A 27,857-nucleotide genomic window follows, 5' to 3' on the forward strand; every position below is an offset into this window, starting at 1 on the left:
GAAACATAGACATTGCAATTTTTTTGGTAATTTACTATGAAATGGGATTTTTATGTCTAACAAAATTATCTTCGAGACATTTCCCAACTAGTTCCTTACATAGAGGTTGTTGTTTTATATGAAAGAAATTTTTCAAAATTAAAAATGTTTTTTAAAAATGTCCTTTCTTGAGCTATATACAAAGATGCAGTTACAGATCTGGTATATAACATAAATTTTGACAAAGTCATTGATCAAATTGGAGAAATCTCAAAAACAAACCACATGCTGTTATTCCTTACTGTGACAGACCAGTGCTGTGCCTTGTTTGCTTTTCAAAAAATGAAATCAAACACAACTGAGAACTATTAATCCATTTCTTCCTTCCATTTTTGCACCATAACTTTTTTGAACAGTCAGATGGAGTAAAAAGAATCCATGCCTGTGTCAAAATACACCACCAACTGGAAGTGGCCCCGAACTGGAAACAATCCAAATGTCCAACAGTGCTAGAATATACAGTTGTGGCATAGTCACACAATAACCAGTACACAAAATGACTGCTACCACACCCAACAACATGGGTAAGTCTCACAGACATGGTAATGAGCTAATGAAGTCAGAAACAAAAGAATGTTTTTATCCCATTTTTGTGAAGTTCAAGAACAGGAAACTTCAATCTGTAGTGATGAATCAGAAGTATTGACCACCCACTGGCAAAATGGGCACAGGAAATGTTCTATATCTTAATCTGGACAGCAGTTTCTTGGGCTCATAAATACATACAAATTCTTCAGTCAGTCCTTCACTGCACACACACTTTGATTTTTTAAAGGCCTTCTCTACTGTCTATATATGCCATGATTAACTGAAAGAGAAACTGAAGTTCAAAACATACAAATATGCATACCAGATCACTAGTACTTAAAAATGATTAGATGCAGTCAAAATCAGCTGACATATAGAAGTTGTGCTGTGATTTTTAAATTTCAAATGTTGCAACCCTTAATATGACAGATATTTGGTAGAGAGAGATTAATGGAAAGAAGTACAGGCAAAGATAGAGCAGCAAATGGGTATTAACATTATGCAGAGGATATGAGACCTAAGGGAGTAGATCAGAAAAATGACCTTTGTCCTTTGAAAATGACTCTTTGCTGGCAGCTTGTCAGTGAAGCAACAGTGCCTTGGTGGGCTGCAAATTTAAATTAGAAAGGACCACATGCCTAGTGCTTTGCAGCTCTCGTGTTCATAAAGTTGCACACTTGTGCCCCTTAAGAGCTCATCTTTGTCCTTGATGGCATCTCGCCCTTGGCAGAAAAGACCTGACACATTGTAACAGCTCCAAGGATTAATACTCTTGTCCCAATCACAAAATTAACCTGCCTGGGTTTCATCTGCAAAGATTGCCCCTTCGGCCCATTTCCCTCCAAAATAACACAAAACTGAAGGCAAAAAGTAAAGAAACACATTGAAAAGTAGCTACTCATTTGAGGATGGGGATTTCACACATGTGTTTGGGGAATGGGCCTCCCAAGTCAATCAGAGTTCAAAACTCAGAAAGGAACCTCAATTACCAAAGCAATTAGCAAAGAGGAAGGATCCCAATGGCTCACTTCTTTATCAAAGACTTCCTAACCAAAAGTATGTAAATAGCATATGAGGCAGAAATCTTCCATTCCAGCAATATGGAAAGTAGAGGGCATGGCGGTAAGAAACTGAGGAAGGAAACATAAAAACATACAAAAAACATAAACATACAGAAAAACATAAAATGTAAAGTAAGCATAAAATATACAAGTAGAGTCATGGGAAAAAGAGAAAGGTGGGCATATGCTACGTTGCTTTAGGCCACTGCTTTGAGCTAAATGGAAGACAACAAGAGGGCACAATAAGCAGAAGGAAAACATTCCAATATGCCCCCATCTCCTCTATACCCAAATTCTGCAGGGGGGTGGTGACAGTCAAAGGTGTGTTTACTCCCCAACACCTTTAAGAATGGTAAATTCAAAACCCATCTGGTTTTCCCACCAAAATGGCTACCTTGAAATCAAAAGGGTTGATTCCCTCTGTAGGGGAACTCACTTTAGCTGCAATTGGGCTCCAGCACCTAAGGTGTCTGGGAAATGTCGGACTCTCAGTTTAACCCTCTGTAGCCTCAGGCTTGGCTGAACACCAAGAAAACCAGAATGCTACCCCAAAGTAAACATTGTGCCCGCAGGAAGGAGGTTATGAAATGTACAGATTGTGATAACTCCTGATGTTATCTGTTGACTTAGTAATGCATTGTTATTTCTGGTCATCCACATGACTGCCCACCACAAGATTTTACAATTAAGCCCCTACACAAAGGGGCCCTGTGCTGGGAGGGGTGTGGATTCTTCCTGGCTGGCCACCACTGGGAGCAACAACTGCTTTGTCCCATGCAAGTAAGTTATGCAAACAGAAAAGTCAGTGTTCGTGCTGCCTGTCACTATCAGAACCAATAAGTAGAAACAAGGATTGACTCTTTATGAGCAACTTTATTCAGATGGCAGCAATCTGAGAAGGTGGTAAGTTTCGTACCCTCAAAAACAGTCTTAACATCTCATCTGCAGCTGACATTTTCATAAGGAGAAGAAAGGGTAGGTAAGGGGTTTGGGGAAAGGTTAATCAGATAAGAGTTGCAGTTCCGCTGTAATTTTCCTAGTACTTCTTTATCTGATGATGGACGATTTTTTTTTCGTTTTAAGAATGTAATCTTATTTAGAGAATGACAGTTACCTGGTCAAATTCATGCATGACACATGTATCCATATTTAACCAGACAGGCGGCAGAGGCTACTGCACCAGTTGGTTCTTCTAAACCCTTTCATGTTAAATGTGAACATTTTTCCAATATTACTCTTTTTTTCCTATTTTTTTATTTTTATTTTTATTTAATTCCTGTTCAAGTAGCTTTCTGTCTTATATTCCCAGCCCTGCCCCCCCCCAGTGCTCCCCACCTCCCTCCCATTTCCACCCCCCACCTTAGTTATTCCATGTGTCCTTTATATTTGTTCATGTCCAATATTACTCTTAAGTCATATCTCCTTTACCTTCCACCTTAGAACTGCACAGCCTGCCTTAATAAACTCCTTGTAATAAACTACAGAGTTCATTAAGAATAGAGGTACTTTGGTTAATGCTCAAAATGGTGTGACCAGAAGTAAAGCAAGTATTACTAAATATGAATGCAATCTTTATCAACACAAATTGAACTTTTTTCCTAATAAAAAAGCTAGTCCAACACACAATCTCATTCTATAAAAATGTATCACTTCCAAATCACAGTGAAAGAAACTTGAATAATTCACCAACTTTTTTCTTTGTGCCTTACAGATACCTCGCTAAAACTGGTACCAGACACAACAAAAGGACATTTACAGAATGCATTATTGTAGCGATAGTACTGAGAATGACTGTTACAAACTTTTTGAATATTAAATGGTTATACCCTGATTATACATAATGATGTGTAAGAGGACGCAGCCAGCCCACTGGCAAACAGGGATTTGTAATGGGGTCCAGAACTCAGGGTGTCCAGGAAATATTAAAAACACAGGATGTTCTCACCCCAAGTCTGAACTGGGGGATGGGATACACGGAGCAAGGACATTGTGAGTTATTTTGCATATCAACAGTTTCACAAATAACCACAAAAATGGTTATTTAACATTTCTGTAACTTTTGGTTTCGCAGACATGTTAAGTACACGTGGCCATGCTTTGAGCCAGGGAGATGGGAGTGACTTCCACCCAGGACATGACAAGGAGGCAACTCCCCCTGGTTACAGCACCTGTATGAGAGCCTGGAGATGGCTGGCTCCATTCCACAGAGGCTTACTATAGCGCCCCAGAAAAGCTGGGGAAAAAAATACCAGAATGCTGGCGGGTGTAGGCAATTGAGGGAGGAGTAGGAAATGGGGCTGCAGAGGAAGATTTGTGCCAGGATCTAAACACAGGCGTAGCAGCCAATGGGGTTGGAACCACACAGTTTTGGCAAGATGTGGAACCACGCAGTTTTGGGGGTCCCTTTGCCACACGGCTTTGGAAGCTGGAAAGCAAGATGTAGCAGTGATGCAGTGCTCTGTCTCTTAGCAGTTTGGGAGAATGCAGGAGAGACACTGCAGGAAGGAAAGGGGTGAAAGGACTCTTGCTGGTGGGACATGAGAAGGTGCCATATGGGTTTGGATTAAGAACCTCAGATCGAGGCGACACAGCTGATGGTGTTGGAAACCGTGGGAGGCTGACCAGCCAAGCACAGATTACTAGGAAGAACCAGGAGCCAGCTGAGCCACAGACTTCTATTTCTTTCCCTGAGATACAGTACCCCTGACTGAGCAAAGGGGGAAGAAAGGACTGTGTGTTCATGGGTGTTATAAGGAAGTTTGGGATTTTAACAAAGACATTAAGTCATTACCCTAAGTCTATATAACTTTCAAATAAATAGTTCCTTTCCTTTTCACCAATCTCTTGACATTGAGAGCTATAATTCCCTGGCGGAGGGCAATGCAAATGTAGTACAAGGGGACCCCAGGACAGGGGGGGCCATTCGGGAACAGTATCTTGCCCCACCTCCTGGGTCGGTTCTGTAACAACTGGTCTAATAACAAAATAGAAAGCAGCAGCTGGAAATTTATCTCATTCAATGTTCAGAGATAAAGTTAACCATTCTTCCCATTATTTTCTGAGATAATTGTCAGGATGGGCGGGGTAGGACAAAATGGCAGCTGAACTACAAGCCAAAATGGCGGATGAACTACAACCCAGGAAAGAACAGCTAACATCAAACCAGAGCGCCGAAATGGCGGGCTTTGCCAAAACGGATATCCACAAAGCAACCTGAGCCCGAGGAGAACCACCAATGATATATCGCCCCTTTGTTCAAAGGGGAACAATCCCCAGCTCCCATGAAGAGAGCCAACCAAAATAAAACCCTGCCATATTCCCAGCTTGGGTGAGACTTCCCTGGCCCACTCTGTGGACCAAAGACCCTCGCCTGGATGCGCAAACCCCAATAAAGTTCTATATCCCCTGACTTTGTGGCTGATTGGCACTTCTTCCTCGGCAGAGCCTAAGAAAACCTTTCATTTGGTGCCGAAACCCGGGAGGAGTTGTCTGCTGAAGACTGCTCCTCTCCCCACTCCCCAAGGAGGCCTCGCGGCCACCCCACCAGTCCAGACTAAGAACCAGGGTAAGTGCCGTTGCCCTTATGTCTCTGATCCCCAAATGCTGATCCCGACGCCCCCATCTGCTGGGAGAGAATGCTTTCACACCAAAACCTCAGTGCTGCATTGGGGTGACCCTTCCGAGAGAGGCCGCTCTCCCTCTGCTGACAGGTTCTGGGCACCAGAGGTGATGTCCCTGGACCCAGACCCCCATTTTTACCAGACTCATCAGCAGATTGGGTTGAGAGATACCAATCCCCATTTGCTGATCCTCATGGGACCAGGAATTGGGGGGACAGGAGTCCAAACCAGACCCTAAGTCACCTCTAGAGTGCCTCCTGAAAAATTTGCCAACAATTGATCCTGGCCTCAAGCAAAAAAAATGGCTGATTCTTCTATCCACTACAGCCTGGCTGTTATATTAGGCTCGATAATCCTAAAACCTGGCCTCCTGAAGGCACTTTCAATTTCGGTACCCTTACTGACCTAGGTAATTGTTGCAGACGAACTGGCAAATGGTCTGAGGTCCCCTACATTCAGGGCTTTAGGGTCTTGCATTCCCGCCCGGATCTGTGCGCCCAATGTTCCACAGCCCAAGTTCTCCTAGCCTGAGGGAACCCTGAACCCGTCCAGCCTCCTAAGCCTAATGCCCCAGAACCTCCCTCCTCCTTCTCTGACTCCCCTGAAGACCTTGCTTCCCCTCCTTCTCCCCCTCCTTATCAACTCCCGCCAACAGCTACTCCAGCCCCAGCCCTCCCCTCTTAACTGGATTCTCCCCCTCCCTCTGAAGGCCTTTCTTCCCCAGTTAGCTCGCATACTAGCTCCCACCTGAATCTACAGCCCCTAGACTCCTGCATTTGCTCCCACCCCCTGCCCAGAAAGTGGCAGGAGAAGAAGGTGTCGTTCAGGTCCATGTCCCCTTCTCACTAAGTGACCTCTCTTCAATTGAAAAACGCCTAGGCTCGTTCTCCACTAACCCTACCAATTTTATTGGGGAATTCCAATACCTAGTCTAGGCTTATGACCTCACATGGCATGACCTAGATATCATCTTAACTTCCACCATAACCCCAGACAAGTGCGACTGCGTCCAGACTGCAGCTGGGGCTCATGCAGACCAAACCCACACCACCAATCCCCTCATGCCAGTAGGGGCTGAAGCCATGCCAGCGGTGGAACCAGACTGGGACTACCAGGTAGGACAGGTGGGTTGGAGGCGCCGCAACCAAATGGTCGAGTGCCTGATAGCAGGTATGCACCAATCTGCCCAGAAAGCAGTCATCTACAATAAGCTCAGAGAGGTCACCAAGGCCCAGGAGAAAAGCCGGCACTGTTTCTCAACAGACTAACCAAGGCAATGGTGCTCTGTACTCACCTTGACCCAGCTTCTAACGCTCGGGCCACTGTCTTAGCTACTCACTTTATCTCCCAGTCAGCCCCAGACATTAGAAGAAAACTTAAAAAGGCCAAGGATGGCCCCCAAACCCCCATCCGAGATCTGGTAAATATGGCATTTCAGGTTTTCAACAACCGGGAAGCAGAGGCTGAGGCTGCCCACCAGGTTTGCCTACAGCAAAAGGTAGCCCTGCAAACCCAAGCTATGCTAGCAGCCCGGCAGCCAAGGACAAACATTGGCACGGGGGCAGTGTCTAAGTCCGGGCCACAGAACACCCCACCGGGGGCCCGTTTCAAGTGTGGCAAAGAAGGGCACTGGGCCCGCCAGTGTCCTCAACCTCAGCCACCAACGAAGCCTTGCCAAGATTGCCAACAGCTTGGCCCCTGGAGGGATGCCTGTCCCCTTAGAGGCTCGTCCTCGGCACCTCCACACAGGGGACCAGCCAATCAGGGTGTGGACTCTTCCCTGGCCATGCTGGAACTTCTCAGACTCCTAGACAATTGAAGTGGCCCGGACTCAAAGACCCCCATCACCCTCACCGAGCCCAGGGTGACAGTGCAGGCAGCGGGTAAGTCCATCTCTTTCCTAGTGGATACAGGGGCTACCTACTCTGTTTAACCATCTTTTTCAGGACCTCTTACTCCTTCCCAGATCTCGGTCATGGGGGTTGACGGGACTCCATCTCGCCTGTGGCAACCCCCCCCCCACTCCCCCGCTTAACTGCAGTCTGGATGGCTTTCCCTTTTCCCATTCATTCCTTGTCATGCCCTCCTGCCCTATTCCACTTCTAGGACGGGATGTTCTCCAACTATTAGGTGCCACTCTCCAGATCACGCAAAACCCAACCCCTTCCTCCTCCCTTATCCTCCCGCTGTTAGAAAACCTACTTGCCCCTCCCTGATGAACCAGAAACGGCCAACCTCTAGCCTCTCCCCTCTATGCCTCCCCCCACAGATAGAACATGGCACCCCTTATCCTATCAAAGAGGTCGAATGTGAAGATGGGCAGGGTAGGACAAAATGGCGGCTGAACTACAACCTGGAAAAGACGGCTGACATCAAACTAGAGAGTGAAAAGGGCAAGCTTTGCCAAAATGGATATCCGCATAGCAACCTGAGCCCCAGTTACGCCACCAATGATATATTGCTGCTTTATTCAAAGGGGACCAATCCCCAGCTCCCAGGATGAGAGCCAGCCAAAATAAAACCCCGCCATATTCCCTGCTTGGGCATGACTTCCACAGCTCCCCTCCCCTGCCTGGGGACCAGAGAATCTCGCTCGGGTGTGCAAAACCCAATAAAGCTCTATACTGCCTAACTTTGTGGCTGATTGGCATTTCTTCCTTGGCAGAGCCTAAGAAAACCTTTCAATAATTCCCCTTTTTATACTTAAATCTGTTGGGAATTAAATTCAGGTATTTTTCCAAGCTACTGTGTGACGAGGATGCTGAAGGCCATCACTATACAGCCTAATGCAACATAAGGACTGTTCCGATCGCCCATTCTGGTGCACTTCCAAAATATACCAAACAATCCAGTTTTATTTCTGTCCAGGAGACTGGGTGCCAAGGATCAGATACAAGTACTGGTACATACAAGCAGCAAGATTATAGTCAATAGTCTCTGAAAATGGAAAATGGCAGACACAGTGACGCTGGTGAAGCTCCAACCACATTACCCTTACTGTTGATCAACAATTCTTTATCTGCATCACACACATGGGATGCAGGCCCCCTGAGGCACAAACACTGAACTGCTGTCAACTTCCTGGAGTCTCTAGGTCATGCATTGCAGTTCCTGGAATAACGGCTCTCCACATGCATTAATCACTTAAGCTTACCAACTGCAACTGAAGCTGAAATCTTTAACTCTTGTGTTCCCCTATCGGTTTCTCCTATTAAAGCTCTTATGAATTTGAATAAGGCTATAAGTCAGCTCTTCAGAATCGATACTGGATTTGGACTTTTGGGGCTTTCCCCTAACTCCCTCATTTACAAAGAGAGAAAAGCAATGTACATGTGCCTAAATGAAACAGACCTCAGTGAGAGTTATGAAATTAACCAGTCGAACAACAAATGCATGTAATTTCTCATTCATCTTGCCGGTTTTCATAGGAGAAATCATACATGTCCACATATGTGGGCAGGGTGTCTAAAGGTATATGCTTGGGGTAGGAGGGGAAGGCAGTGTGGGAATAGGGGGTACCTCAAACAGGCAGAATGACCAAGAGAAAGGAGGAGGAGGAGGAGAAAGATGAGGGTAGAAGTGAAGAAAACATGCCTGATCTATTCCCTTCATCAAGTTAGCATGTTGTGGAACATGATTTTCCAAGATTTCTCTTGGATGGCTGTTTTTTTTTTCTGGGTCTTCAGTGGTAAAGGAGCCACATTTCTGTAAAAGTTAACAGTGTCAATAGTACAGCCTTAGCACAGCTGGGATGTATAAGGAGTTATCCCGAAAGATGACAGGAAACCTGACAAATGTACCTTGGCACAAAGCTTACTCTTTAGAGGACAATCTAAGCTTCTTGAAAGGCAGGACCAACTTTTTTGCATTTTATAGATTTCAAAATGAAGAGAGCTTTAACCTATCCCACCCACACAGTCACTACTCCAGATACATTATAACCATAAAAATTCCATCACTTTACAGATAAATTCACAACACAAGCAGCTCATATTTACAAACAATCCTCCAGGGGAAATACAACTGTGCTAACACCCACACACCATTTCAGCGTCATATCAGAAATAAGAAAGTTGAGGGCACTCCCAAGAGGACACTCATCTGATGGGTTTTGTGCTAACAACAGGAATTCTTAATGTCTAATAGCTAAAAGAAAAACAGTTGAATAAAGTAACCAGATATTGGAAAGGAAAGGCGTATGAATGGAAATGACAGATTCTGAATGGCACTGACCATAGGTGATATCTGTTTTTATCATCCTTTTTCTGTTCCAAATGTGTTGAGAAAAGGAAGGAAAATGTGTATTCATCTTCGGGTACCTATCAGACATTTCTGTGTGTGTCACCTGGCACCCCTCAGAACTCATTCTGCACCGTTGAAGGGTCAGGGATGAACTAGCCAGGAAAACTCCAAAGACTTAAAATGGAAAGAGATAGGTTACCCCTACCCTGATCGACTGTCCAGCACTAGACTCAAAGCTCTGTGAGACACACTCAGGGATGGCTGCTTTCATTTGTCTGAGAACAGGAGCAGGGTACAGACCACCCCTGTGCACTAGCACAGAGCGCCCCACGGGGCTCAAGCTCTGTGGTCAACAGCTTGAAATTCTTGATTTATGAACAAAGGGTGCACACATTACTTTGTACTGTGCTTTGCAAATTATGAGGCTGCTCCTAAACAAGAGTCTGGTTTGTCTCAATGGCTGCTCTTCAAACCCTTCTACCAGCTAACATGCTATACATGCCAGACTGTGTCACTGTGAGAAAAACAGCAGAAAAGGGCAGAACTCATCAAAAACTGGTTGGGCATTGTGGGAAGAACAGGACGCTCTTCAAACAACTAAATCATTACACAGACAATATTAACAAAAATCCAGCCTTAGAGGACCTCTGGGGGAATTCTCAAATGCATCAAAAAGTGCTACATCATCAAAGGAAAGACATCATGTCTGTACCAGGAATGAATGGGAGGACAATTCTAAGGAATCAGTACGATCATGGTTGAACTATGTTCACTGACTAAAGAATATCCATGGAGTTCCTAGAAAATGCTAGGCATGTTAGGAATTATTCTTTGACTGTGCTTTGTTTCAGTTCATAATCTTTATTGATTATGAATAAAATGAAATTGCTGAACATTGTATATGAGTAAACTCTAGGCTTCATAAACTGTGCTAACCAATGGAACAACTAGAAAATACCCACAGCTTATTTATATTTGCAAATTTAATTGACTTAGCTAAGCTGTATGTGTCTGTTGATAGTATACATGGAGATTTTTAACTCTTTCTGATTTTAGAAAGTAAGCAACACCCAGGGAAATACATTCATGGAATGACCCCCCCCCCCAAAGAGTATGGTTTTCTTTTCTCTTTTAACAAGAACTAGTTGCTAAAAACATGCTAGTCCCTGAACAATATATTAGAGCTGAAATCAATATACTTTCATGATGCCTGACAAACTCATTTATTTCCTAAAATTGAAAGAAAATCATGATTCTAGAATGAGGCGGAATGAGGATAAGTTTATTCTTACATTCATAATGCCTCAAAGTTTACATTAAAAAATTCTGTTGTGACTAGGAAAATTAATTGTTTTCAGAGGTACTGTGTGTTTACTAGTTACTTACAAAATACAGGTAATACAAATATTAATAATTTCCATCACAATTTTGTACCTTAGAGTAGATATTTTAAAAGCATGACCTTGCCTAACAGCAAAGTTAGTCTCCTGTTATAAAAATGTAGTCCTCAAAATAGAAATGGAAAACAAATACACTATTCAAATGCGACATTTTTGTGGAAATAACAGAAATACTTCACATGAAAGTATAATACTTAGAAGCATTATCTGAACAAAACTGACAGAACTGGAGGAAAACCACACCATGAGAAGGAGCACAGAGCACTCCCATCCTGAGTAAGGCAAGGACAAGAAACATAAGGGAGTAATTCTAGGTTTTCCTCATGCCCTATCAAATTTAATTTCAAATATTGAGACAAGCCGAGCCTCTCTTAAATGGATGAGAATGTTCTTCAGCTTTTTTCTTTAAGTCTCTCCTTAGATAAGTTTACAGTCCCTCTTTAGGCACTCCCCACAGAGCTCGTCCACATGCCTGTGCCACAGACACCCGCCCGGGGCAGGAACCTGGAAGGCAAAGAGATGGACACTCGCTGCAACTGGCATGAAGAACCCAGCTCTACACAACCAGACCCAGCAGCAGTTCCAGCAACAGCTCTTAGCACCTATCAAGCTCTCTCCCCTTCTCCTTTTTCTCCACCGAGCTTTCAGTGACACTCTTCCTTCGAATCCGTCTGGCCTCCTCTCTGATTTCTATTCTGAGAAGGAGCAAGAATCCCCTCCCTGGTGCCATTATGAACAGACAAATCACAAGATTAATACCATTTTTAGAATTTCTTCCTTATGAACTTCTAAGAAGGCAAATCAGAATAAAATTATAGAAGGTTCTGAAAAAAAATCTGGATCTTGGATAGACCACAAGAATCCCACCACTCCTGAGGTTCCACACACAGATTTTCATAATGAGATAGTGGGGGCATGGGGGACACTAAAAACTAATAAAATTTATTTTAATCCATGTACATGAAGATGGAAAACATTTACAGAAGTAGTTTAAATATAGTATGCATCTACAAATATACTGTGTAAACTACACATGAACATGGGGATAAGCAAAAAATATGTGTATGTGATTGTATGTATAGGCCCAAGTGTTCTAAAGTTATGCATGAAAAATATAAAAATTCAAAACAATTTTAACACATAAAATCTTTTTTAAAATACACCCCAATATCCTTAATTATATCCATATTTTCCCTATTAGTCAGAAAGAAATTATCCCTCAGGAAGCACACACATATATATCCATGATTTTTGAAAAGCATAAGGCAATGAATTGTTAAAAAAAAGAAGTGTTCAGCTCCTTAGCTCATTCCCCAAATAAGCATTATGTATTTGTAACAATAGCAATAGTGTGAGAGGCACTGTGCTGGGTGCTCTCCATGCACTGTCCTAACTCAGCTTCCCAGAAGCTGTGTGCAACTTCGGTCAATACATGGGCAACTCTGATGATTGATGTTCTGCTCTAGAAAACATTTCATGAGATAATGGATACAGACAGTGTCTTAATGCTAACCTCTAGTACTGGATATAATGAATAGAAATTATTATTGTTAATTATCATACCAATACTGCAAGATGGGTACCATTCTCATTCTGGGAAAAGTAAGAGTATAACACACAAGCAATTTGCCAGTGAAATGACTAAGTAATTGTGGGCTAGAAAACAACTTGCAGGGAGATAACAACTATTTTATCAGCCAATCAAGTACACAATACTAATGAGTCTTAAGTAAAAATTAACATACCCCTACATTCATAGCAGTGCTATCTACAATTGCTAACATCTGGAAACAGCATAAGTGAGTGCCCATCAGTAGTACAGTGGATAAAAAAGCTGTGGTTCATTTATACAATGGAATACTAAGCACCAGTAAAAAAGAAGAAATTCTTACCTTTTGGGACAACACAGATGGAACTGGAGATTATTATGCTAAGTGAAACAAGCCAGTCAGTGAAAAAAAAAAAAACCCACATGATCTTACTTATATGTGGAATCGAATGAACATAATAAACTAATGAACAAAACAGAAACAGAAGCACAGATGCATGGAACAGACTGTCAGCTGCCAGAGAGGAGAGAGGACTGGATGAAAGATGGTGAAGGGCTTAGCCAAAGAATATTTATGCATGACCTATGGACCCAGACAACAATATGGAGATTGACTAAGGGATGGGAGAGGGTAGGGCTGGGTAGAGATGGGAAAAGGAAGAAAGAACAGATACAACTGTAACAGCATAAAAAATAAATAAATAGATAGATTGATAGATAGATAAGCAAGCCAGTTCAGGCTAGTAAAAAAAGTAATGTAATAACTCTTCTCAGTTAATGTATTTAACTTCAAAGCAGATTTACAAAACTTTAAACTCTCATGGGTAGCAATAAATCAACCAAAACTACCTCTACTACAAATTTTAATAAATATAACCTAACATCCAACACATAAAATAACCTTTTTCCTGAATTTAAAGGCATGCTCAGAATCAATCCACAATTGATCAATCGCTGCAAGTATTTTAACTCATTAGCGTATCAGCACTAGAAGGGCCCAATTTGATTGTGGGAAGCAGGGGAAGTGACTGAGCAAGAGCCACTGTCCCCTCTTGGACCCCTCCCCACTTACAACATCACAATGCTGAGATGCGGGGTTACCCCGCATGGGGAGAATACCTAAGGCTCCACCCCTCAATGTAACAGGTGCATCAAGACCAAAAAAATGGCCCAAATGAAAGAACAGATCAAAGCTCCAGAAAAAATACAACTAAGCAACAGAGATAGACAACCTATCAGATGCACAGTTCAAAACACAGATAATTGGGGGGCTCAAAGAATTGGTTAAATTTTATCACATATTAGATGAAAAAATGAAGGCTCCGCTAAGTGAAATAAAGAAAAATGTACAGGGAACCAAAAGTGATGGGAAGGAAACTGGGACTCAAATCAATGGTGTGGACCAGAAGAAAGAAAGAAACATCCAACCAGAAAAGAATGAAGAAATAAGAATTCAAAAAAATGAGGAGAGGCTTAGGAACTTCCAGGACATCTATAAACATTCCAACATCCAAATTATAGGGGTACCAGAAGGAGAAGAGGAAGAGCAACAAGTGGAAGAGTTATCTGAACGAATAATAAAGGAGAACTTCCCCAATTTGGCAAAGAAAATAAACTTCCAGAAGTCCAGGAAGCTCAGAGAGTACCAAAGAAGTTGGACCCAAGGAGGAACACACCAAGGCACACTGCAATTACATTATCCAAGATTAAAACAAAGGAGAGAATCCTAGAAGCAGCAAGAGATAAGGGGACAGTTACCTACAAAGGACTTCCCATCAGACTGTCAGCTGATTTCCCCAAAGAGACCTTACAGGCAAGAAGGGGCTGGAAAGAAGTATTCCAAGTCATGAAATCCAAAGACCTACATCCAAGATTGCTCTCTCCAGCAAAACTTTCATTTAGAATGGAAGGGCAGATAAAGTGCTTCTCAGATAAGGTCAAGTTAAAGGAGTTCATCATTACTAAGCCCTTATTATATGAAATGTTAAAGGAATTTATCTAAAAAAAGAAGATGAAAAATATGAACAGTAAAACGACAGCAAACTCACAATCATTAACCACCACACCTAAAACAAAAACAAAAGAAAACTAAGCAAACAACAAAAACAGGAACAGAACCACAGAAATGGAGATCACATGGAAGTTTATCGACAGGGGAGTGGAAGGGGGAGAGATGGGTAAAAGATACAGAGAATAAGTAGCATAGATGGTAGGTAGAAAACAGACAGGGGGAAGGTTAAGAATAGTAAGGGAAATGTAGAAGCTAAAGAACGTAAGTATGACACATGGACATTAACTAAAGGGTGGGAATGTGGATGGGAGGGGGTGTTCAGGGCAGAGGGGAGTAAAGGGGGGGGAATGAAACAACTGTAATAGCATAATCAATAAAATATATTTAAAAATTATTTTTCACTTTTATTAAAAAATAAAGATAATGTAAAATGAACAATAATACACAAAAAAGCCAACATGCACCCTGATTAAACTGTGTATAGGTATGCTTTGATCACCTGCTTTCTCTTTGACTCAGCTATTAGTTCTCACCTTTCTTAGATATAGCCTGTGAAATACAAATAAATATAAAACTCATTTTCATTAGAAAGCAACCCCAAAAATTTTTATCATTTAAAATTTGAGCTCAACAACATCTGTGAAATTACAGAGTACATCTTGTAGGAGTAACAGAGCTATGTATCATAAATACACACCAGCAGCACAACATGAAAATCATTACATTTTATTTCATTACAACCTACTCTCTGAAATGCACATGGTCCAGCTTATAATTAATCATAATTATTCAACCCCACAACACAGTATCACAAAGCATCCAGAGGATTAGCAAACAGCCTTATTTTTTTCAGCCTATTATAAGAACAGAAAGAAAATTCAGACAATACGGCACCACAGGAATAGGGCAAACAAATTCATTTCCTATAGGAAAAAAAAAAGGCTTAAAAACAGTTTTTAGTCCAATATTCTCCAGGGATCACCTTCCAACTTTCTGGAGTTCCAAATTTATGGAAGAAACCATTTCAGATCAATGTGCGAAAACCATTTTGCATCCTTTTCCAGAAGCTTTGTTAAATTTTTATTTTAAATATGCTTTATATCTTTATATCACAAGCTGTAAATTTATAATTCAAACTCCACTGGTCAGCAGACTCTTTTATGAATGAATTTATACAAGTTACTAAAGCACAGCAATTGCTAGGAATATACTGCAAGGCCACCCTTACAGGAAAAGTATATAAACACAGAAAAGTAAAAAATATGTACAGTACACATACATACAGTCCACACATACTGGTATGTGTGTGTGTTAACATGTGCGGACCTAACTTTCAGAGGCAAAGAGCTAATTTGGAGCAAAGAAAAGAATTCTGTTTCTTCTTGGAAACAGTGCTCCTGGTATTTAAGTCAACTAATGTTAAGTCATTTGAGTCCATGGCCTCTCTCTCGTTTGGCTCTACTGCCTGGGAAAGAGGACTTACTCTCTCAGAGGGAAGTGCAGGAGACGCTGAGAATTACTTCAGAACTGACTCTGAAGGAGACAGTAAGAGCTGAAGCTCTGGGGATAGCAAACTTCAGAACATCAAGTTCTCTGACAATGAGTAGTCAGAAGACAGAGAAAGGTAATAAAAAACTATAAAGTTCAAAGAAAATGGGGGTGAAACCAAAAAAAAAAGCTTTACTGCTCATGGTAACAAAACAAAGAATGATAGCATTTACTAACATATTATCTAATTGTACCCACATCATTTCTTTCCTTAAATCATACTCAAAATATAATATCTGATATATATTTAAAACATTTTGCCCTGGTTAATGTGGCTCAGGGGATTGAGTGTGGGCTGCGAACCAAAGGGTCGCCAGTTGGGTTCCCAGTCAAGGCACAGGCCCTGGTTGCGGGGCCAGGTACCCAGTAGAGGGGGTGCAAGATGCAACCACATATTGATGTCTCTCTTTCTCCTTCCCTTCCCCCTCTCTAAAAATAAATAAGCGAAATTTTTAAAACAAACGTTTTAATACAAGTTGACATTTTACATAATTTTTTTTAAAATAAGTTTTTTAAAATACAGGGTCTGGAAGAAGTAATGCATGCTTGAGTGTGATTGGTAGGTAATAATATGTGTGTAATAATGTATAGTTTCAATTTATACATTCCACCTAAAATGCCAATATAGTGCTCTTGAGTGTGATATTGTTATGTCATAGTTACATGGTTATGATTTTGTAATAAAAGATTTTGTAATAGAAAAGGGACATTACTTGTGGGAGACCATGTATATTTCAATTTTTCTATAAATAACTTAGTAATCCACCCCAATATACCACAATCAACTCACTGTTTCACACATGGGTAAGGGGATAGTACCAGTTTTATAAATTTAAACTTAGAAAAGAGACAGCTACCCTGAAAGAAAAAAAGGGCTATATTCCAGGGACACAGAGAGCCTAAAGAAATCAAAATCATATCTTAAATTTTTTAACTTATTTTTATTTCTTAGTTTGGGTAAAACTGTGAAGTAAAATTTAAAAGAAACACAATTTAGTTAGAATTTTTTAAAAAAATGAAAACATTTTAAAGTTTTAGCTATGGTCTGTCCCTAAATATTGGTACTCACCTATATTCTCTGCTGCAAAAAGTTTATTAATACAACAACAGAGGATCCTCCAAACTATGACCTTTGTAAACCATAACCCGAGTGCTTTAAGAAAAAAGAAGCTCAACTGTTCTATCACTTCCTCTGAAATTCTGATTTCCTATTCTTTACTTTAAAATGTTAAGAACTTACCAATTACATGAATTTATTAAGCACTCAATGGTGACTCAATAACAATGACCTATGAACAAAGAACCTGAATAAAATCCTAAGCCTTTTGACCTAAAACCCCCCAACATTATAGAATGCACAAATGTCCAAGCTCTTTAGAAATTCTTAGCTTTGTCTGAAAATTCAGTAACATCTTTAAAAATTGATATACTTTCATTTTCCACCCCGCTAAAAATAGCTTTTCTCAGCTCCTACACCAATGAGGCCAGCATGTGAGAACACATCCAAAACAGTGACAAAATAAGTCACAATTAGCATAGAAATGAGAAAGTAACAACTCAGAAAAGGAAAAATACAACTCTGGTAAATGCCCGTGATCCCATTTTAAAAGAAAATCAACCTGAAAAAGAACAGAGCCAAAATGAACCAAACATATGTTTAAATCAACCAAGAGATGAGACAACTTAAAATATAACACTTCAAAACTTCAAATGTCTTTTTAGCTACATTATCACCTAATTGACTACTTCCAATTGGGTCTCCAAAAAAACTGACTTCTTTATGTCTGAGACTGCGTCATTTTCACCTACTCAACATTTTGTCTGGCAGAGGCATTCACTTTCTAACCCACTTGCACCACATACACCTCTCCCTCCACACTCATGACTATGCACATACCTCAACGCCAGGGCAATATTTAAGGTGAACCCACTAGCCACCACTCCCCCAAGGCTTTCTTATCAGTCCTGTAACTTGAGAACTAGAAGCTTCCTCTCTTCCTCCATTTCACTGTCTAAATCAGGAGAACCCATTTTGCAAACAAAATTTTTCATAGAACCCTCAAACAAAAACAAACTTAAATCAACATTAGCATAAATCTGCCCTTTAATTTGGAATGTAACTAACTTATTAAAAAGACAATGAAAGAATACAATGGGGCCATTTGATGAATTAAACAGTAAAATGAAATTGGGAATGAGTATATCAACTCAAAGTCCAATCTGTTTCTGTATTTCTATTCTGCTTGCACATTATCAGCTTCAAACTTTTACAAATAAAATTTGCAATTACAGGACACTTTAATTAAACAGATTCAAAAGCCTGAAAGACAAGTGGGAAATTTCTGGTTCAAAGTTGAATCACTAACAGTAAACCAGCTCTCATTCCTTATGAAAACTGTAAGAGCTGCAAAGCACTCCAACGTTAGAAGAGGGGGAAAAACTCACATCACCATTTGCCATGCACATTCCTGATGCACCAACAAGAAACCTTTGAGCATACATGGCAGGTGAAGAATGCAAATTCCAAGGTTTGCACAGAAGATTTCATCTAGCAAGAACATTGAAAAATCAGTAGTTTCCAACATTTCACACTAGAGGCATGACATATTTGTACATCGTTAGCAGTTCTAGGACACGTTGAGGACCCCTGACACCTCACTCCCCACTAGGACCTGAAATGAGGAGCCCTCTACTGTCACACCTCTACACACAAACCTCATATTAACTTTTATTTAAACACTCTACTTTATAAAGAAGCATGCATAATGCTTGCGTTCTCTAGAAGGTTTTGTGACAGGCTATTACAATAAGGACAAATATAGTCATATTGTACACATTCAATTTTTTTATGTCAGATTTTTCTCCTCTTATTACTTCATGGTGTGAACCTAAATATATTTTAATTTAAAATGCATGTTGATAAAATAAGTATCCAACCCACAGTGCACAGATTTACATAACTTTCTGTGCCAGCTGAAGAGAATTTTCAATCAATACATGAATCTCAATCATTTATTTATTCATTATTTAATTTCCACACATTTCATAAAATTCAGTAGAAGAACCAGGTTCTTCAAAAAGGCAGCCATTCCTACACTTGTTTCAGTTAGAACATTTGACTTTACCCCAAAGTTATATTCTATCTAACCATATTCCTTGCTGAAAACAAAGAACAGAACTCCTCTAACAGGGCAATAAATACACATTTATTAGAGATATAATGGAAGACATATTAGAGATATAAGGTTCTACATTTATAGAACTTAACTTGGAAAACACTCCAGAAACAAAAATCCAAGATCATCATTCATTTTCAAGAACTTCATTTTTTTCAGATGTATATGCTTTCCATAATTTGTATATAAACATCTATTTTAAATTTGCAGGCTACTGCTGTTTTAAATTAAAACCCAAAGCCTCCAGATATCATGGATTAAATATGGGGATATCAAATAAGAAAATTATATGTTTGGAAGGAAATTATGTTTCCTTCTTTGAAATTTCTGAAAATAATTCTACATTATAACTTCTACCTCAAAAGCTAGTCATTTTAAATTGTCACAAAAAGAGCCCTGGCTGGTATAGTTCAGTGGATTGAACACTAGCCTGCAAACCAGAGGGTCGTTGGTTCAATTCCCAGTCTGGGGCACATGCCTGGGTTGCGGGCCAAGAGGCAACCAGACATTGATCTTTCTCTCCCTTCCTCTTTCTCTAAAATTATTTTCAAAAATTATCACAAAAACATAAGCTACAGCCTTGGCTGGTGTGGGCTGGTATGGCTCAAGGGGTTGAGGGTCAGCCTGCGAACTGAAAAGTCGCCAGTTTGACTCCACACTGGGGCACATGCCTGCATTGTGAGCCAATTGATGTCTCTGTCTCTCTCGAATATCGATGTTTCTCTCCCTCTTCCCCTCTCTGAAAATAAATAATAAAATCTTTTTTTTTAAAAAAGGTAAACTAGAAGAGAATATTTTCCCCCTTCTGTGGTTGGGGGAGAAGTCACTTACGAGATAAAAATGACTTTGTATCTGTAAAGATAGCAATTATAATTAGCCCCATCAAAATACATAAAAACAATAAATAAATTATAGTTGAAGGAACTATTGGATAAACTTCAGTCAGCTTTTTAGTTTCCTTTACCCACTCCCCAAAAAGCTTTTTGAAATACAAGATTATTTTGCTGGACAAAAGAACGCATAGGACAGCACTGCCTGGGTTGTGACTTCTGCACACAGGGCATATTCCACAGTGGGTTTATTTCTTATAACTCTCCAAAATGATCACTGAGGAGTGTAAATAAGCTTTTTCAGTAACCTTTTTCCATTTATTTCCCTTTTTTCTGACAAATGGACTGGTGGTAGTCTTCTTCTGGCCCTTCAACCGTGTATGAGAGGTTCAAGAGTTCGCAGGTCACATGTGAAACTCGTGTTTCTGGCCCCTTACGGCAGAGTAAGGAAAGTGATAGAACAGCAAAAAATCTACCCCAAGAGTGCCCTACTAAAACACAAAAAAGCACATGGGGATATAAGTTGAGCTTCAACAGCCCAAAACTGAAAGGTGATACTTTCCCGTACTGTGTGGATGACGCATGCAGTAGGAGCCACGGAACACCGCCCGAGGCTGCTCCCACCGCGAGGGACTGCGTTTCCCCACATCTGCCAGTGTCTGTTTATAGCAGAGCCGACTTCTCCAGGCACGGCTGCTGACACACACCAGAGATGCATTACTTAATGGTGCTACTAAACCAAAATGGGAATTTTCTACACATCTTTTAATGGGCAATGATGACACTTTTTTCCTTAACTAATTATGTTCAGTTTTAAGTAACTTAAATTCTTCAACTTTAATTAAAACCAAGGCCTTTGAATTTAAAACCTCTGGGACAAGAGTGTTTTACCATCCTAACAAAACAAGGGTTAAAAGGAAAACTAAAAGACTACACTTCCCATAGTTAACCAAAATGGCCCAGAAAAAATCTTAAATGGGCACATCTTAGCAAAAACTAATAACCCAGCCTTCTCTTCAACACCCAAACCCGTGCTCTACCTCCTCCAAACAGGCCTGCTGACAGCCTCGGCCAAATCCACGTGTCCTTGCCCCACCTGCCACACACTGTCTGGCCCACAGACAGTGCCCACTGCCATGTGCCCACTGCTATCATATGCACAATATTTTCCATCGGTGTTTTCTGTCACGGCCCATGTGAACACGCAGTCCAGTTGGAAAGTGCATTTCATGACTGTGTTTCCCTTTGCAATATTTGTGTCCTCTTGTTTTAGGTAAGAAAACATATGTAAAAAGGCCCTCTCTGTTGGGAAATTAACGGAAATAAGCTGCAACTTTTACATAAGCATTATATTTTTACCCCTGTCCCACAACTGTGAGGAAAAAAGAATTTTTTGAAAAGAAGATGGGTAGCAAGCACAAAGGAAAGGGCCTGTGGTGACTAAGGGCAGACTATGGGAAGGCAGGTTTATTTCTGCTCAACGACACAGAATTAAAATAAACAGTCCCCAGTTCACATACCCCAAAACAGGAACAGAGTGAGTTGTGTCACCCCAGAGTCAGGTGAGACCTCTGAGATGTCACATGTGGGCCCAGAGGCCAACACAGTCAGCAAGACTCACCCTGCGATGACAGGCACTGCTGTGAGGCTGGCCAGAGCAGCCTGGAAGGAGGGCGGGTCTTCATTGTACTTGCCCCTCTGGGCCCTCTGTGGACAGCAGACATGAGGCTGAGAGGCTGACTCCCACCCCCGCAGGCCCATCTGGGAAGCAGGCACTAAAATAGACCCCTGGTGCAGGGGCTGCTCACCTAACTGATGTCAAACCAGGTGAGGGCCACCAGGGCGCTGCAACCTCTAGGCACCATGCTCTTCTCTGCACAGCAACACTCCACCAGGCTGGGACAAGTCTCCCACATGGCAGTATCCCATCGCCAACCTGGCAGAGGCCCAAGGCACCTTCTGGGAACACCAGCTTTTCAGGGCTCAAACCAGGGGTGTGGGCCACCAGCCTTCAGCAAACATATGTCAGCAGCTCTAATCTCTGGACTGCAAAGATGCATGAGAGCCATGAAGGGTTATACTGAACGGAGTTGACAGTGCTTGGCAGTGTACAACAATGACAGTCCACAGAGGCCTTACTGTGCTGCTTTGAATTTGGGAAGTGGTTCGTGTTCATGTGATATTTTACAGTTCCTAGAGGCTCCTATTGACTCTTAAGAGTAGGGCACCAGGAATCACTGTTCTCACATAACAACATCAGGCAAATGAAGATCAGAAAGGAGCTTAAAGACCACATTACCTGCACACTTGCTGGTGTAAGCCTTGCTTACTAGTGAAACCCAGGTGAGGGAGAGTCCCTTTCCAGGTGCAGACCCGTAACAGGTGTCTGGGCTTAAGATGGTGCTTTGGTCTAATATCCAAGCTGACACTAGAGAAATCCAAGCTTAGTTATTTCCCCTTGATGAGACTTCAATAGGTATAGGGGGAGGCTTAACTCCAAATTTCAAAAACAGTGAGGAGATTCAAAGTTAAGATTAAGTCAACTTTACCAGAACCCTACCTTAATTTGGGGATAAGTTCTTAAGCCTAAATCAGGATATGTGGCTAAGATCCTGTCTATGCAATATTAACTTTCTAAAACTCTGAAAAACTGACCAGCAATGGAATAGACTGTTCTTGACTTGGTTGCCTAAAACATTTTTCCACTGGCCTATGCTGAAGGATCATTAATAGACCCATCACACACACATTTTAAAGAAGACATGTATCTTAAATTTAAGAAAAAAATTAACCGGGGGGAAAAAGACATGTAAACATTGGAATTGCATTCAGCAAGATGCTGACACTGGGGAGCCAGGAGTGGGGTCCAAGGGAAGAGCAGACACAAACCTCTTCTGAAGGCTCCTTATCAGACATGTCCATTGAGTGGGAGGGCAGGTGCACTGGCAACCCTTCTGAGATCGCTCTCCTTCTCCTTGTGTGTGCTTCCTTTCTTTCTCATCCTCCTCTCTGTGTGAGGGAAGTGTCTTCTCTGTCCCTCTATACTCTCTTACTCTCATCATCTCTATGACAACAATGCTTGTCCTTTTTAATCTCTCTTTCCAGGAAGGACAGGGTAAAGAAACAGAAACAGAGTGAAATACTTAGACATTACTCTGTGATTAACTTATACCTCTACATTTGGCAGTAAAGACTCTGCAAATACTCACAGAGTGTGCATTATATATGTTATGACTAAAATATAAAATCGAAAAGAAAATTCTAACTGGTTTGAGAGCTCTAACTCATATTTGAATATAAACATCTGAAAATTAGCCAAGAAAATGACAAAACACATGAAAAGAATACAATTCTGACACTCACATAGAACATATTTGTGCTTACTAAAATTTCAGGGCAAGCTTTCAAACCTTCTTAATAACCACACCCCAAAATAGGACTCACTGAAAGTGCACATTCAAAATGAGACATCATAACTAATGTAACCCACACGTGAGCCACTTAGAAAGCCTAAGACAATCTAGACCACATGTCCCAGACTGTCTACATGTTGCCTTCCATTGGCCATATTTTTATAAAACCCCACCTCTGAGGCCACTCTTCTGAATTATTTTGATCTTAGATACCTTGTATTACACACTAAATTGTGTTTCTTCCCCCAAAATATAGGTTGAAGCCCCAGTACCTCAGAACATGACTGATGTTAATTGGAGCCGGGAACTTTACAGAGGTAATTACATTAAAATGAGGTCACAGTGTGAACCCTAATTCAATGTGACTGGTATCCTTACAAAAGGGGGAAATTTGAACACAGAGACAGACACCGAAGGAAAAATAATGGGGAGACACACAGAGAGAACACCATGTGAAGAGATGGAGAACTGGAGTGATGTATCTACAAGCCAAGGAACACATAAGGCTACCGGAAGCTGAGAAGAGAGAGGCATGGAGTAATCCTCTCTAGAGGCTTCAGAGGGAGCAAGACCCTGCCAACACCTTGACTGCAGACTTCTGCCCTCCATAATTGTGGGACAATGAATTTCTGTTGGTTAGGCCACCCAGTTCTTGGTCCTTTGCTTTGGCATCCCTACAAAACTAACAGAACATCTATGAGCACTTTGAAAGTATTTAAGTTTCACGTGAAAAATAAGATCATTGATTTCAGGAGGAAATGAGGGACACATCGTAGCCAGCTCTCTACCTGGGCATAACAGCACCTTTCAATCTGAAGCCCATACAGGACAGGGTACAGGAGCTCACATGCCCTGCCCTCAAGTGCCCAACTCTCCAGGACCTGGTACAACCAAAATTAAGTATCACTGAACACAGAGTCCACGCTCCTTGGGGATGTTTTCAAAATCCAGCACCTTCTTTCCCCAACTCTTCCCTTTCCTTGAGAGGCACTGTGTGGTGCTGTGTGGGGATTCGCATAATGTTTGCATATAGTAATGAGGCAATGGGATCATCTATTCATGTGTGCCGAATTCAAGCCCACACTCTGATGCACCTTTGCTACATATAAGGTGTACAAGGAGCCCAAGCACCAGGCACTGGTGTTTTCTTTCCACATTAAGTAAAATCTGATTGGGAAACTTGTCATATATTAATTCAGTAAATATTTGCTGAACACCTGCAATGATTTAGGTCAGGGGTTGGCAAACTCTTCTTGTAAAGCCAGATAGTACGTATTTGAGGCTTTGTAGGCCATTTAGCCACTGTCACCACTACTCCACAATGACAGCAGCCACAGAGAGTGCATGAAGGAAGGGGAGTGGGGAGGGAGGTGTGATTTAGCGTAAGGGCCATAAGTCCACTAACCCGATTTGAATGAGGGGGGTATACGGAGCCCAGCCCTATAGAGGCCTATGAGACAGTACCCTCAGATGACAGGGGGGTGTACCAACATCCTAAACATACAACCTTTGCAATGGAGACGGTGAGAAATTGGAGGACAGCAAAAACAAGCGGAAAGGGAAGGAAAAAATGAAGAGCCAGAAAGAAAAATGCATCACAGATGGTAGGGGTTCACAAGCCAACATTCAATGTCACAGGTGACACTAATATTACCTAACTATGTACTTCAAATATAACTTTTTTGAATCCCTGTGGAAAGCCAAGCAACCTACAAATGGGTAAAAGAACAGGTCTTTAAACCCTGCCCTGACAGGCGGGGAGAGGGTGTGAAACCCCTGCTTGAGCACCGCTCCACCAGCCATCTCCTGTCGCGGAGTTACAAGGTGAGAGTGACAGACCAGGTCAACGCAGCCATGAGGAGCCCCTCACGGGGGCAGCAGCACGTGCTCCACGCACCCATGCACTGTGTACATCTATTTTAACAAGCCTGCATGTGATTTACTGCCCCTGATGCTCGCATTAAACATTTTCAATATCTTGCAGCAGTTTGATAAAACCTGTTAAAATTAAATTCCAACCACAAGGCATTCATCCACACCTTAGGAGGCAAAGGTTATACTAATGTGATCTCTCTTTATAGCCCTTGCCAAAAAACAGAGGAAGTCTTTCAGTCTTCGTGTACAAAAGTACTAATCCAAAAGCACAAAGGGGGGTTTCCCTCCTTAATTTACACACACACACACAAACACACACACTCACATGAGTTACAGTCAGTGAGTACAGATACAGTAGTATGTTTGTTGTGCTGCTCAGAGCATCTCCTTACCGCAGCCCCAGAAAGAAAACTGCCCCCGGTCTGCTGGAGGAAAGCCTTCAAAAATGAATACTGCACTGCATTATTAGGGACCCTTTAAAGAGACCACCCAGTAGTTCAAATGTCTGAGATAAAACACCTCATCTGATTGTCATGCCCCCTATTTAGTCACCTGTTTAAAACAACAAACACCAAAATACTCAGCACCCTCAGCTTTCGTCATGTGATTTTAAGACTATGAATAATTTGTCATTTTCCTAAGGCCAATAGTCCATAGTGCTTACTTATTCACTAAGGAAATGCTACAGATAGAGAATGTTTATTTAAATATTGAGTATATTTAGTATGAAAATATTTAGTTAAATATCAAATGCATGAGATAAAGTACATGAGGGTACATGCAGCTGCCCCCACTGTGGTCAGCTGAGCTTGGTCTATATTCCATAGATAAATGAGCAGCTCCTACCCAAGATACCTAAACACATAGCCCATCAAACTAGAAGAGTGTGGAGAGGGAGGAGATGGGACAGATCTAAAATGACAGTCACAGCAATGATAATCCAAGATTTTAGAAAATAAAAGTATTTCCATTCCCTATGCTGGTCCCCAATCACCAAAACTGGAAAAACAAACTCCCTCCATACATTTCCAGGTCTTGTTTGGCTTCGTAAACGTTTGGACGGTGGCCACACCACCCTGACCAAGGCTGTCTTCGGCCCCAGTAGTGGCAGCTGCGCCCTCCTATGTCCTGGTTCCCAACTGCCAATTACATGACCAGCCACAGGCACCAGCCCAGCCTGGGCACCCTCAAACACACGCAGCCTCTCTCTGCAAGGCTACACCAGGAAAAGCGTGCACACGAGCACACACACCCAGTGATCTCTGTGCACCGGTATCTTTATTTTCCAAAATTGCAAACCCACAAGTTTTTGTAACTGCTTGAATAACCCCTGAGGCAAGATGTCCATGTGACCAACTTCCCCTGCTGCCCTCCAACAATCAGCCCAACATGTTTTCTTCTAAATTTGGCACAAACACACAAGCATATATGGCCTGAAAAGGTAAATGGTGTCAAGACGAGCACACTGATCAGAGTAAGGTGAGAACATTCCCATACCAACAGTCAGCCTCACCCTTAGGAGAGGATCTGAGAGCCTCACTCTCTATTTGCAGGGTGCCAGTGAAGGGCCTGACCACCCCCTGCTCAGGTACCTGACACCTGCAGCACTAGAGGAACTGCCAAACCACAGAACAAACCCTACCGCTCTGACTTCACGTAGCACAGAGCTGGCGCTTGGCTTGAAATGGTCAGGCACTTATATTTCTTTAAACATCAATGACAGACTTAAAAATTCACAATGCTGTCAGCTAAAAAAGAAAACAAACTCATCTATTAAGACCACAGCAACTGGCTCTTTGCTGACTTTACTTGCTCCACTTCCTGGGTCTCCTCCTGCCCCCAACTGCCCACACCCAGAATCTAACTCCATAATCTGTGCCAACAGCCATCGCAGCCAACACATGCGTTAGGAGGCTGAGGGGCTGCGGTCCCTGGAGGTGCTTTAGTCTTACTCAGCACGAAGAAATTACCTTGGGCTTCACAGCGCTGACACAAAACTTACAGGAAACAAAAGCGAAGAAGTGGGATATGCAACATTTGACACAGATAATCATAGATAATGCCACCAACACCAACTTCTGTGGCATTTACACCAGGTAAAAAACCTCAAAAGTACTGCTTCCAATTTAGAGAGAAATTAGAAATGGGTTTGGAGAAGGTACACATTTTGAAAATAAAAATCGTATGCACCTAAAACCTAATGATAATGATTATACACAAATATAAGTTGTTGGTGGCATAGAGTTCTAGGAAATAAACCTATCTGGCTATGATATCATCAAAATATTTATAAATATAAATATTTATAATATTTATACTGGTTCAAATATAAGAAGACAATTATAATTTTGATTGTGATTTTTCTATAGGATTGTTTCAGCATCTTTTTATTTCCTATTAAATCTAAATGGGTCCTGGCTGGTGTAGCTCAGTGGATTGAGCACGGGTCTGCAAAGCAGAGGATCGAGGTTCGATTCCCAGTCAGGGCACATGTCTGGGTTGCAGGCCAGTTCCCAGCAGGGGACTCACGAGAGGCAATCATACATTGATACCTCTCTCCTTCCC

General features: G+C 41.6%; 1 protein-coding gene and 1 pseudogene across 22 annotated transcripts in view; both read right to left on the reverse strand.

Annotated features, from left to right (window-relative positions):
- The window catches only part of PARD3 (par-3 family cell polarity regulator), a 723,671-nt gene that overhangs the window by 549,691 nt on the left and 146,123 nt on the right, over positions 1–27,857 (reverse strand). The window lies entirely within an intron of this gene.
- Positions 7,939–21,765, reverse strand: LOC118982715 (protein kish-A-like; annotated as a pseudogene).

This window comes from Sturnira hondurensis, unplaced genomic scaffold, assembly GCF_014824575.4.
Source record: "Sturnira hondurensis isolate 20B ecotype Veracruz unplaced genomic scaffold, ASM1482457v3 Scaffold0025598, whole genome shotgun sequence".
Lineage (NCBI taxonomy): Eukaryota > Metazoa > Chordata > Mammalia > Chiroptera > Phyllostomidae > Sturnira > Sturnira hondurensis.